Here is a 13,958-nt window from a genome sequence, read left to right on the forward strand (position 1 = left end):
AGCGAAAGAGAAGTACAAACTTTAGAGTTTTACGCATGTGAAAAATTATTCTAAAATGTAAGTGGCTTAACTGAACGCAATTATCAAACTGTAGATATTCTGTGTACATAAATTGTTTTTATTATAATAATAAGCGGGTTGTCCTGGAATATTGTCAATTCAATTTGAGTGGGTGTGATATCTGACCTCGTTTCTTAATTGAATATAATTCAATTCCACCGGTTTAAACCGGTAATGCCATTTTACCTTGCACTTTGGCAGCATTGTCTGATTTTCATAGAAGAGAGGTCGCCACTTGTATATAGATTGAAGATTACTTTTTAATACAAATGTTTTACACGACAACTATCATGTTTTTTACAATTCACAATACTATGGTCTTTTTATAGACAATATTGACATAACAATTTTAAATATTATACTGAAGTCTTATAAAAGTTGTAAAACTCTTATTTTATCAACTAAATAATTTTATTTATTAATTTCTAAATTTCTGTAATGAGGCGAGTGAAGGCTATGTCGCATGATGACAAACGCGTAGCTTCTACTTTAAAATAAAATTATCTAACTCACTCTCTAATGATTGTTACCGTTAAAACTACTATCTTTCTCAACCAGTGTAACAAGTATAAATAAGCCTTTTTCCAAATACCACATTCTGAATCGGGATATAATACCCTGTCCTACACTGGTGATAGAAATGGTGGAAGAAACGGAAAGAAAGCCTTCTGTCAAAAACATATCAGACTTGACATTTTAGAATTTGTGTCTTATCGAAAGCGTCATGAGATGAATTTAAATCTTAACTGTCAAGTTTGATGCACCTTTGGCCCTATATGTGTGTATGTGCTGTTATTAACGAAACGATCGTAAGCGGGAATTAGTAATAAACAAAATTAGACTAGAAAATGAGTACAATAAAGCAATTTTAGTATTAAGAATGCGAAGGCTTGTAGTAACTCGAAAGTTGAAAGTAATTTATTACAAATAATCCACGAACTAACATTAACTATAAAGTTACCACACTATAAAGATATACCCATAAAATGTCCTTTTTTATGGATATGACTGGTTATAGTTAGTAGGAAAAAATGAGAATTATTAACTATTATTGGAAATTAATTATAAGTAAAAAGTATTCGACGAAGCATTTATATTATATGTTGGGATCTCAAAATGAGTTTAACAAGAAAAATTACAATAAAACGGCCATTGTTTTGAACTGCCTCCATAATAATAGACCCTCGGTGTAATAAGGCAATATCTTAACACTTTTTGGGCGCCTTAATTAAAGTCAAATTCAAAAAATCGCTATTTCATAGGTAAGCAAATTACACTTAAAATCGTCATGCTGATTAAACTCTACTGCTCATTCGTAAGACAGATTCCCCTAAGAAGAATGAGCAAGTAACTCTAGGGGTTGCTCTTTGTAAATGTACATTTGAATACATTTATCATTACAATAGTTATAGTAGAGAATTCCTGGATGAGTTAAATGGGTCACTATCACGGATTTTTGTCATCCTAGTACGCAGAAATTGTTATAATCACCTTTAGTATAAAGTTTTTGTTTCACGATAGTTTTTAACCTCGTAAATGGCAAATTTTGAATATCAATCGGAATCTTATTACAGAAGCGTATACATTGCCCGTTAAATGAATTTGAGACTTTATGAAGATGACTGTCAAGCACAACAGCTAGTTTATTTTTATTCCTCGTATTTATGCTTATTTTTCAATAAAAAAAATTTCTTCTAGTTAAACGCTTGTAGAAGCGTTATACAAAAAATCATTCAATTTAAAGGTGGCCTTAAATGCTTAAATAGGAGAGTTATAAAATGTCACTTATACATAATTTGTTTCATGTTCGTATTGTTTTTATGACTTTCATATGCATCGAGTATATAACCAGAAATAGAGACGAAATGTCATTTAATTTGTTTGAAAATTATTCTGCCAAATCATTACGATGACAACTGCACTCCGATTGGCCAGCCCGAATTGGAAACAATTGACGGTTGTCGTCAATTGTTTCACTTCAAGTCAACCGGTTACGGACCGGAATATTTTTGGAATATACGGAGACGTACACACAGGTCAGTTGTTGGCGCTGTACTATTGCAGGTTTCTAATTTGTGATTTCAGCGCAAATGCGAGTTAATATTTAAAAGTGATATAAGACCCATTTGTCTGATGAGTTGTCAGGAATGGATGGCCCTTATTTCGTCTTTTTTTCTGGTTATATACTCGATGCTTTCATGTAACACTTTTGACGTATAATCGTAAGTGACTTTATTATACCAAGGGTACAATAGATTGTATTGGACGCATAGCCATGCAATAAGCTACATTTTTCGCAATAATAGAACAAAATTGAACTGTAAAAAAATGTTTTTAATTTTGACAAAATAACAAAAATGTAAGTTACACAATTAAGTCATGTACGCAGTTTTAGGGCAAAAATGCAGCCGATTTTAACGACAATTCATCCACACCTTTGACTCTTACTATAATAATAATAAATCGCAATTCCAATTATTGACAAAAAAAACTGTACCTTCTGCCGTTCGGAATAAAACTGTGTAGATGGCATAATTGCAACAAAAAATAAATCATAGCTAATTTTAGTTTTCCAGTGAATAGTCTGTATTAACTTGTCACAAATATTTATTCAAAATTTAAACCATGGGAAACGCTATGAGACGCTGTAAGTTAGTGTGACGGTCAATGTAGGGCCTGATAAATGCGAATTTGAGGTGTCTCGTGCCCAGTAGTATGGGTTTTTAATAAATTATGTACAGACGCACAAACAAAATTGAGATAAATTTGTTTTAACTTGTTGGTTTACGATAGCGATTAGCCCCTCATAACTGTAAAAGTAAAAATACTTATACTTAATTAATTCATTGGCAAGATCAGTGGCAACTTATTTTAACGTCCTACTGTTGGGCACGGATTGCCTTTAAGAATTGGGTTTAAGCCCCAATCCACCACGTTGGTTTAACGCACGTTGAAGACATCAAATTGTCTTCATTGAAACCTTCCCCCAAATGTTAAAGCAAGAAATAAAATTAGTTGTAAGGTGCCCAAGATTTACTACACAAGTAAAAGGAAGATTTTCTTCTTTTATCACAAAAATGTGACATGTATATTTTGTAAAGTAGACCTTAACTAGTTTATGAATGAATGATGTGATATACACGAGATTTTTAAACTTGTAAATATTGTTATATAGTATGTACGTAATTTCTAGCAGCAAAATAGCCTTATAGACTTAGATTTTTCTCTATTTTGTAAGTCTCGGAGTTACAAAATTGTTTTTGTAGTTCGAAAACTGTAAATTATAAGAATTATAAAAAAAAATACTATTATCATGTAGATTTCTGAACTGTAAAAGTAATTTTGTAACAAAATCCAGCTTTGTTGAGGCTGTAGGTAAAATTTGAATAGAAATATTTTTTGTTAATAATAATACCTCGCAAAAAGCAGCTGTATTGCCTATGTGTAAGTGCCATTTCAACCATTACAATAATGTTAACCGGTTTCTTTTTTTGTGTAATTGTATCTCGGAGCATGAAAGTCTTAGTGACAGTACTTTTCGTCGGAGATTTAAAAAATATTTAGAGGTCCAAAAGCAACTTTGCTCAGCTCCTAATGTACGAGTGATTTCGTAATGGTTACCTTCGTTGAAGTCAATCCAGGACGCTTATGATATCCGTTGTGATGAGGTTATCAAAACGGATATCATAAGCGTGGTTTTCTAAACCCGGCGACAGACATAAGCAATTGAATATAAATAAAATAAATAAATATTAGACATCATCACGTAACTAAAACACTCCATCTCGTTTTCCTCTCCTTATCCCACGCTAGGTGGGGTCGGCACAACGTGTATTTTTCTTCCACTCTCCCTATTAACTGCCTCCATGGCCGAGCGGTTACCATGCCGGCATGGTAGAGGTGTCAGGTTCGATTCCCGGGCCGGGAGAAATTGTTGTAAGGCCTACATTTATTTCTCTCGTGAGTTGAGTGTAATTTGTAGTTGTCTATATGTGTGTCCATGGCACCAGCGATACAGCATTTCCCTAGTGCGGGGCTATGTTGAGTGTTTGCGTTATTATTATTGTTATTATCAGCCGCCATTTCCATATTCACACCTTTCTTATTCATATCATCTTTCACACAATCCATCCATCTTTTCTTCTCATCGCCACTTTGAAAAAACAATGTTATTATAATATTAATGAATTCCTAAACGAAATCTGCTAACGTAGAGGTATTAGGGAGTCAACACACTTCTGAACGCGGAATGGTCTTGAGCTGATCAGAAAAACTTTATGTTTAAGCAATAAGAGCGAAAATGACGTTGCGCGTATATAATATCAAGCGACGTCGGCGCCTGGTAAGCGACACGCCTATCCATGGCAGTTACAGTGCCACTCAGAGATTTAAGTAGCAAAGATTCACTTAGAGCTCTAAGTAAACAACTAAAATGGACTTAAAGGTTATTCCGACCGGCTCAAGCTAATAAATAAGTGTAGTAACTTCCTTACTCTCTTCCTTTCTAATTTTAATATCTGAATATTTGCCACCAACATTCTTTAATGGTTGAAATATACTAGTTACTTAAAGAAATTTGAGACGTTCAAGTGTTTTATAAGTTATTTTGTATGATTGTATGTTGCATTGTGATGTCCCGTGAATTAGGTATAAATTGTAATTTTTATTTACAAATAAAAACAACATTAATCACAAATAAATTCTGTTGTTATTTTGAAACTACACGAGGCTAATATCGCAGCTTTGATTTAATAAAGTCACACCAAAAATATATAACTTTTCAGGAGACGTTTAAAGATTCTACGAACGAAATTAATCGATAACTTTAAGGCTCAACTCACACTGGCGCAGAGTCAAAGCGTCGCGACGCGTCATATTTTTCGCCTATAGCGTATTTATCTCTATTTTCCCATTATTAAGGTACAAATTTCTGTTGTGGAAATATGGAATCGAACGTCGACGCGCGTCGCCAGGCGGTGCAGTTGAGAAACAGGACGCGACGCGACGCTTCGACTCTGCGGCAGTGTGAGTTAAGCCTTATGCTTAAATATTACGACTGTTATAAACCACATATACATTTTTTTTCATATATTAGTTCGTATTATTTTTATGACTTTCATGTTTTAAAAACACTTTTGACGTATGATCATCATCATATCCAGACGCCGATCGGACGCGACGTGCATCCATTGGTTACACGCCGCCCTTACCAGGTCAACCGTCCATCTAGTAGAGGGCCGTCCCACTGAACGCCTTCCAGTTCATGGTCTCCATTCGAGTACCTTTGCTCCAAAGGCCCACTACCACTTCAACTTGCTAATCCTTTGAGCTATGTCGGTAAATTTCGTTCTTCTATGGATCGCCTCATTTCTGATTCGATCACATAGAGAAACGCCGAGCATTGCTCGCTCCATAGCTCGATGAGTGACTTCGAGTTTTTTCATGAAGCCCATAGTAAGTGAGCGCGTCTCAGAGCCGTTGGTCATTGCAACACGCACTGCTCAGTCTTTTGTCTTCAAGGACTGCTGTTGAGAAGAAATTCCGGAGTTTTCCGAAAGCCGTGTCGGATTCGACGATTGACCTCGTTCACGAAGTTGGCTCTGCCTAATTGGACGGTTTGCGAGGTAGACATACTCGTCAACGACTTCGAGACGACTAAGAGGTTCTCACTGTTAGTACGTACGATCACTTGTCGCTTTATTATACAGAGGGTACAACAAACGACACATGAAACCTACATTTACCGAATTGTCCTTAAAAGAAACCCGTGGCTAGAAGCGGGCCGTGGAAATGGGTTGACGAAGACAATTTTACTAAAGACGAATACGATAACGACGAAAGATTTTACTGAAGAAGGCTTCATTTGATCTCGTACATATAAGTACGAGATCAACCTTTCCTCACGCCTTCCCACATAAATACATTCACTCATCCACAATTAATAAAAAAAATTCGACAAAATTATCAAGCTATTTCATTACCCCATTACCCACCAATAACCTTTTACAAAAAGAAACTAAAATCGTGAACACTAATGCATTCTTATTCGTAAAATATTACATTCACGCTGAGCTTACATTTGTAAAGAAAAGACAATCGCATAAGTACAATATGAGCCGCAGAGCCAATAATCTAATTCAGCCCATGATCAGAACTGACTACGCCAAGAGGTCGATAAGTTTTGAGGGAATGCAAATGTTTACCAAACTACCCCCAAATGTAAACGATGCGGAGTCATTTATGTAGTTTATTTAAATTGTATAAACATATTGTTCACAACCATTCACAACTGAAATAAAGATTTAAATAATAATAATGTAAATTTGTAAACAGTTAATCTTTCTACTTGTGTTTATATCCAATAGTAGTATTTCATTATGTAGTTTGTACCACGGCTTGGATTGGAATATTGTTAATTTACTAATTAGTTTTTAAGGTCTCATGTAAGTGACGGCTGCAGGGTGAGCTCTCTCTAAAGCAGCGGAAGCTATAATGGTTTGAAAAGTTAGAGGGCGCCTTAAATGACCCGCACAAAATAGATTAATTTAAATAGTGGCAGTCATTTATATATTAGCTATTAGTAATTGGCAACTCTCTTCCGAAGTAGCAAGACTTTCCGCAGCGTGACTAGCAAACTCGGTAGAGAAAATACTTATGGAAAATTCCGCAGGATGGCGTTGACTGTCGTGAATTAAACAACTATGTTTTCTATTTTTAATACGGTAACCATAACATTAAATAACGGCAGTCATTTATACCTATCAGTAATTGGCAACTCACTTCCGAAGTAGCAAGGCTTTTCGCGGCATGACCAGCAAAATCAGCAGAGAAAATAATTCTGGAAAATTCCGTTAGATGGCGTTGACTGTCATGAAATAAACGACCTTTATGTTTTCTATTTTTAATGCGATAACCATAAAATTATACATATTTAATACTTACTAACAGCATTACAAGATGCTTATTAAATAATAAATAAATGTTACATACTCTATATTCCTTTACAGTGTTCCTGTAAATAAGAAAACAAATACAATTTCCAGTTTTCAAACTTTGACATCAATAATTAAAATTAGATTAGGAAAAATTCCCGAAGTTACCTAAATTTTTTTCCCATATGTTTTTCATTTTTGTACTACCAATTTACGAGTTAGCGGAGTACTCACCCCTGCGTCCCCCACATCACCCCTAACTCCTGTCGATACGAGCTCGTATCGCTATATTTTAATGTCAAATGTCACCGAAGTTCAGTACGGGCCGAGGCCGTGCGAGATTTCAACCTAATTCCAGTTTTCAATGCAATTGGCGCCACCTGTATAAAGATTTTTCCGACCACAATGAGGAATTGTTTTACATTATAATGGAACCTGCGTTGCTATATAAAAAGTGCATTTTACAGTGCACTTTTAAAGTTCTTTTTTGTATGTAAAAATCATTTATAATTCTTATTATAACGCCGACAAAAACCCTATCTCTTACATACCATAAGTATTTTCAATTCATCTAAAAAACATACAAAATATTTTCATATAGTTTCTGTTGATTTTACAAGGTTGGAGCTATTATATAAGAAAAAAGAGGATATTCTTTAAAGATAGGACTTGAGGCCATTATTCACCATAATGGCACTTACGTATACTTGTAATGTTAATGGAAATTCATGAAATATTTTCGGAAAAACGTATACAGTAATTTTAACTTTCGGACCGTTGGCAACGGAATCCTTGGCTGATGGATGTAGAGAAAGTCAGGTGAAACGTGGTTAGGAGTGGTCGTAGGCGAGAGGCGATCGCGGATGCGGATGGGGCTCGAATGCCGGCGGGCGGGCGGATCGTTAGCGGCGGGCGGCGGGTACCAGCAGCGCGGGTAGAGCGCGTGCGTGTTGCCGACGCCCGGCCGCCGGCGCTCAGTCGGCCGCGAGAGTCGGGCCCCGCCGATTGCCCAGACCACCGCCCCGCCTGTCTACCCACCACACCCGCCGTACTATTTTAAAAACCTCGAAGATACCGAGCATGCGCGCTATCGATCCGCCTTACTCGAAATGGTACCAGTATCTAGGTTAGCCGGCTAAAATTAAAGGTGCGTTCCGAATTCAAGGTTGCAACCGCCGCCGGCGCAGCTCCAAAATAGAGCTATCGTGCATGGAAAAATGGAAAAAATGTACTTTACGTTCGTAGTGAATAGGGGCGAAAATCGCGTGCGTTACACGCGGTAATGGCGGACGGGAGAATTATGTAAGAATTGTTCGTTATTGTTTCGGCAAAATAATTGATTTGGAGTGGCCCTTAGGTGTAAAGCTGCATGGTATCTGTAGTTGATCGTTTGGAAAGTTTGGTCGATAAGCGAGTGAGGGTGCCGGGCGCCCGCCTGCACGGGAGTGTCTGTGGATTGCGGTCAGTAAGTACGTAAAGAATGTGCTTCACGTCTCTAAGATAAATATAAACTGAGCTGTGTGCTGCACCAACACTCCCCGCAGCCTGAAGCACGGGACTTTAAGATACCTTGAATGGACTAGGTCCGCACTATGCCACATCGAAACCCTCGTGTCCCGTTGACAGAATCAAGACAACAAGTGACAATCGACTCTAAAGATTTCACTCGTTTACAACTGCAAGTTTTCGTCAACCAAGGTTCGATTTTCCCATGTTTTTAGGTCGGCAAGGTTGCGGTATACTTTATTGATCTTTCGATAAGTTGCTTAGGTTTTTTAGTAGTTCCCCACGCCTTGCCTTCATCAAATAACAATTAGTATCAACAACTTAACAATGTGTAACTAATCTATAGTTTAACTTGTCATTTCCAAAGGTTAAGTGCAATTTAATAGAAATTTCTGTGAAAACGCCGTCAATTCGTGCGGTACGATTATTTTCGGAGGCTAACCTAGAAAAAACAGTACGAATTCTTGCGGGTTTCCTTCGCTAGGTGCCGCCACAGCACACTATTGACTTTCCACGAGCTTTAGCATTTTCTTTCATTTTCTGTTTGTATAGGAGTGAACTAGTATAATACATAGGAAATAATCACAGCAAAATCGTGATTCATCCAACCTAGTTTGCCATGGAACTGTAAAGTTTGTTACACACTTTAGGGAACATTGAGGTTTTTCTTATTTTTCTTTTCTTATCTGTAATGTGTGCTAAATTCAAAATGCAGTAAATATTTCTTCTGTCCAAAAACTATAATAACAATAATAATAATAAATTCACAATAATTCAAAATTAATCCTTTAGGCCTTGGGAGAGGCGAGAGCTTAAAATAGATAATAATAATATAATAAGAGGGCGAAATAGGACCTTATTACACACCCACCACATACTGGTAGATACACACCATATTACATTTACTTGATTTCGGCCCGTAAGTGTGATTGAAACTAGCTAATTAGCTGATAAAAATTACGATCATATTAATAATAATAAAGCTGCTGCCTCTATCAATAATAATGAAGAGGATAAATAAGGATGCAATCTGGAATATATAAGGAAGGATCTATGTGGAGGATCCACATAGACACACGCCATACTGCATTTACTTGATACCAGCCAAAAGCTCAGGAAAATTAAATCAATAATAATAATGTGGTTCGATTCCCTGGCCCCTAAACTAAGAAAACTTGTACCTAAAAAAAACTTGTTGTTAGGTAACAATGATCCAGCGTAAATATAAATAATTTTTACTTACCGTACTTACCGAATTACAAGGAGCTAAAGATAAATAAAATAAAGAAAAAATAAACTATGAATAAATACCTTAAAACAATATGAAGCAACAAAGGTCCGTACAACTCTTCACGTTAATCCTCGTCACTAGCATTTTTTGCAGGCTTTCTGACCTTTGGGGGTGCATTATCATTCCGCTTCCAAATTACAAACATCACGCGTGTTTCTTAACGAGATACCTATGCACAATCTATGAACTCCACTTTATGCGATTCACAGTACCTCTTTCTTTTTCTCTACTCGAACCAATCTTCATAAATGCTCGTTTATTATAATTGTTTTGTGGTGGTAATTCAAAGGTGAACGGTTCGAATCTTTTAGTGGTAGCAGTAGAGCTCCTTGGGAAAGAATTCGTCCAGGGAAGTATCTTATTTATTTCTGCCGCCAAACGGTAATATGAGCATTACTGCGTTCCGGTTTTGAAGGGTAAGGGCGCTGGTGAAACTATGGGCACATGGGACTTGTCAACGTATGTCTCAGGGTGACAGACGCAGTTGCAGAGCCCCTCAGATCTTTGCGATTTAAAGCTCTGAGTGGCACTCCAACTGTTATGAATAGGCGTGTCGCTTACCACCAGGCGCACGACTTGCCCGTCCCGTCACTTAGTATCGTAAAAAAATAATCCCTGCGGGGTCATGTACCAATTTTAATTTCTAATTGAATAGCGAATATTTAAAACGAAAATATCGAAATGAAAACTGCACAACGAAAAAGGTTTACAAACCTGGGAATACATGTCTCTAAGTCACATTTTGGCATGGATGACGGACTATGGCCTAAACCTTCTCCTTAGAGGAGATCCGTGCTCAGCAGTGGGCCTCATTTTTTTCATTTATATATTAAGAAATGGGTACACTTAACAAGAAAAACTTACATCTAGAGTGCTAATGGTGTAACCAAGCATTTTTGGTTTGACTGTACACAGGCATTCATAATCTAGCCAAATAAAGTCAAAGTCAAAGATTATTTATTCCACAGGTAAAATAAAAAAAATTAAAAGTTATAAATGGATTAACGAAGAAGATTTTTGTTAAGAACACACTTGGATTCAGATATGTGTAAAGTCAACCTTTCCCCACGTTTCCACATGCAATCACATTCCCCCATCCACAATTAACAAATAAAGAAGGATGGCGAAGGCTGACCCAAAATCAACGAAGAGCCGTTCATGGACTTTTCTAGTACAATTTTACGTTCTAGTTTATGCCTAGTTATAAATATATTTTTGTATATTTTTAGAAATCGAGAATAAAGAAATTGTAAATCAATGTATTTTAGAATAGATGCAAGAACACAACGCAATTGATTCAGTTCGACCATAGATTATGTAACGTTCTTGTATATACGTTTCATTTTAAGAATGATTTTTGTGTTTACCTACCTAATGTAATGGTTATTTTATAGTACACCCATAAAACACTAAAGCTATATAATCAAATAATCAATTAAACAGTAATGGTATAAAGTTAAAAAAAAAACACAATGTGACAAAAATGTTTAGACAATATTTAAATGAGAGATAAGAAAGTTAGCAAAGGAACGTTTCGACAAGAAGCGTCTTGCTAATGTTCATGTCACTTTGAAATTGAGAACAGTGTGACCATTTGTGGCAGATTTCTGCATTTCATTTTTATTCATTTTCATTGCGGCAGAACATGTTAACGTTATATTAAATGTGGCAGAGTTTGGCAGATTCAGGAATATTCAGCAAGTTCTTTATTATTTTTGGGAACAAACTGAAACTTCTTGTTCTCTTTACTAAGGACAAACATCTGAATCGAAATACAGGACAATGTTATAAACATAACCTAAATCAACTTTATAACCCCAGCTTCTACAGGCTGTCTCAATTAGCTTTTCTGATGCTTTGATAATGAATCACAAGTATTGATAAGTCTCTTTAATGCACGTCGTAAATACTGGGTCTCAAAATACACGGGATGTCGCCATCCTTCTTTAAAACATCAAATAAATATTTGAACTAAATTTAACATTGATATCTAAACTTTTTTTATAAATCCATTAACATGATTTACGGAATAAATAAACTATATCATAAAATATGGAGTAAACTGAGTTTTTTGTGTATTCCTCAACTAATCGTTTGTGTATTGTTGTAATACAAGAAACGGAAGCAGTACATTAATCATGCAGATACATCGCTTCAGTTTTTTTTTTAATAATATCAAATGACGGAACGAACAAGTCGTGCGCCTGATGGTAAGCTACACACCTGTCCATAACAGTTGCAGTGCCACTCAGAGCTTTAATTCGCAAAGATCTGAGGGTCACACTAAGACATAAATTGACAAGTCCCATGTGCATGTAATTTCACCAGCACCCTTGCCATTCAAAACCGGAACGCAGTAATGCTAATCTACTGCTTGGCAGCAGAAATAGGTAAGGTGGCAATACTTCCCTGGACTCTCTCACAAGGAGCCATACTGCTATTAAATACGTACAGTCTTTTGTATGTACACACCACTATCGTCATCAACCCAATTATACGTCCCACAGCATGGCACAAGGCTCCTCTAAGTAGAAGGTTTAATCCATAGTCATGTCCACGTAGGTACAATTGTTGGCTGGGGAGTTCACACGTTTTCCGAGTGTTGTGAAGCATTTGCGACGTGCAGGTTTTATCATGATATTCACCGAGAAGCTCATGGTAGATTTCAAATTAAATTTTGCACATGTTTCGGAAATTCAGAGGTGCGATGCCCGGATTCGAACCCAAGCGCCACGGCTGTCTGCTTTAGAGGCAGTAGATAAAATTATCTAATACATCCTATACGAACCTGCTTACGTGAACGGGATGAACTATCTTTACAATGACTATTCTCGTGTTCTCTGCCTAATTTCCGTGACAATTATTATGTTTGAGTATACAAGTATATTATTGTGATACACACATGTATACTTGAACATTATAATTATATGTATTATAATTATATGTAATTTAATATTTATTTTATCTACACACATATCATAAACTCGCTATAATATGTTCCAAAACAGCAAATTACGATCAGCATAAAGATAAACTGTTTTGTTAGAACAAATTTCTTATCTGTGAAAATGTTATTATTGCTTCATAATAACATCGATTTCGATGTTTATTACATTCAAATTTCGAACATCTCTGAAAAACAAAACAATTTGATTGGGCCTCAATTCTAATATCAGTTGAGATGAAGTTTCATTCGAAATGAAATGTGAATAGCAAACAATTTTGACAATTTCACACGTTACTTGATATCGAATGATATGATAGTTGGAGCCGATTCTAGTTTGTCTATGAATTAAAAATAAAAACTACGGTTGTGTGTAGAGGCGGGGGTTTAAACGAAAAGCACTTAGAAGTCTGTTTTTTAAAATAGGCGCATAAGCACGCTTTTCATTTTAACCGCAGGCGTTGATCACTGGTCAGTTCTATAGGTACTCAACAATTTCATTTTTTGCAACTTGCTTAAGTTTCAATTAGCGCCATCTATGTTTTCTAAACAAATTAATTCAACATAACGTTGCATGCTTTTTTAAACTTAAAGACTATGCGCTTAAACGTCTTTCTAAACGACTTTTTAAGCGTCAAACTGAAAAGCGTTTAATTGAAAAGCGCTTTTACAAGCACGCTTTTTAAACGTACCTACGTTTTAACGTTAAAAAAGTAAGCGGTTTTTTCCATTTCAATGGTTAACAACTACAAAGGTTAACAACTTACGTTTTTAAACGCCAATGAACAAAATGTTAGTATAATAATGTTATATCATAATTAAAAATATAACTCGTTTTTTTTACAAAAAACTAACTTATCTCAAAACCTTTAGTGGTCTACTCTTGCGTTTCGCTATCAACACAACGTTGCAAGCTTTTCTTAACTTAAAAGTCCATGTGCCTAAACGTTTTCTAAACAAGTTTTTTTTAAAAAAGCATAACGTTTAAAAAAATAAGTAGCATTTCCCATCTTTAGTTGTGGGACATGCCTGAGAAAAGTTTTTATTTGTAGTCGTTCACAGAGAGCTTATAATATGTGGGTAGATAAAGCAGTGTATGTAACTGTACATAATTAGGCATTAAAACACTCGTGAGATGTTTTTATCAAACTCGCCTGTCGGCTCGTTTCATAAACACTCACTCGTACTTTCATGCCTTCCATTATGTAACAGTCACATAAACTAC

The 13,958-nt window shown here is 35.9% G+C and overlaps 1 protein-coding gene across 9 annotated transcripts in view; it reads left to right on the top strand.

The window, feature by feature from the left end:
• The first annotated feature begins 7,976 nt into the window (after nt 1-7,976).
• The window catches only part of LOC113228109 (plasma membrane calcium-transporting ATPase 2), a 322,320-nt gene continuing 316,338 nt past the window's right edge, over nt 7,977-13,958 (top strand). For all 9 annotated transcript variants that reach the window (XM_026461259.1, XM_026461263.1, XM_026461262.1 and 6 more), the window contains exon 1: nt 7,977-8,139. The gene's annotated coding sequence lies outside the window, so the exon portion shown is untranslated. The remainder of the gene's footprint in view (nt 8,140-13,958) is intronic.

Source organism: Hyposmocoma kahamanoa, unplaced genomic scaffold (assembly GCF_003589595.1).
Source record: "Hyposmocoma kahamanoa isolate Upper Pololo Valley unplaced genomic scaffold, ASM358959v1 224, whole genome shotgun sequence".
Lineage (NCBI taxonomy): Eukaryota > Metazoa > Arthropoda > Insecta > Lepidoptera > Cosmopterigidae > Hyposmocoma > Hyposmocoma kahamanoa.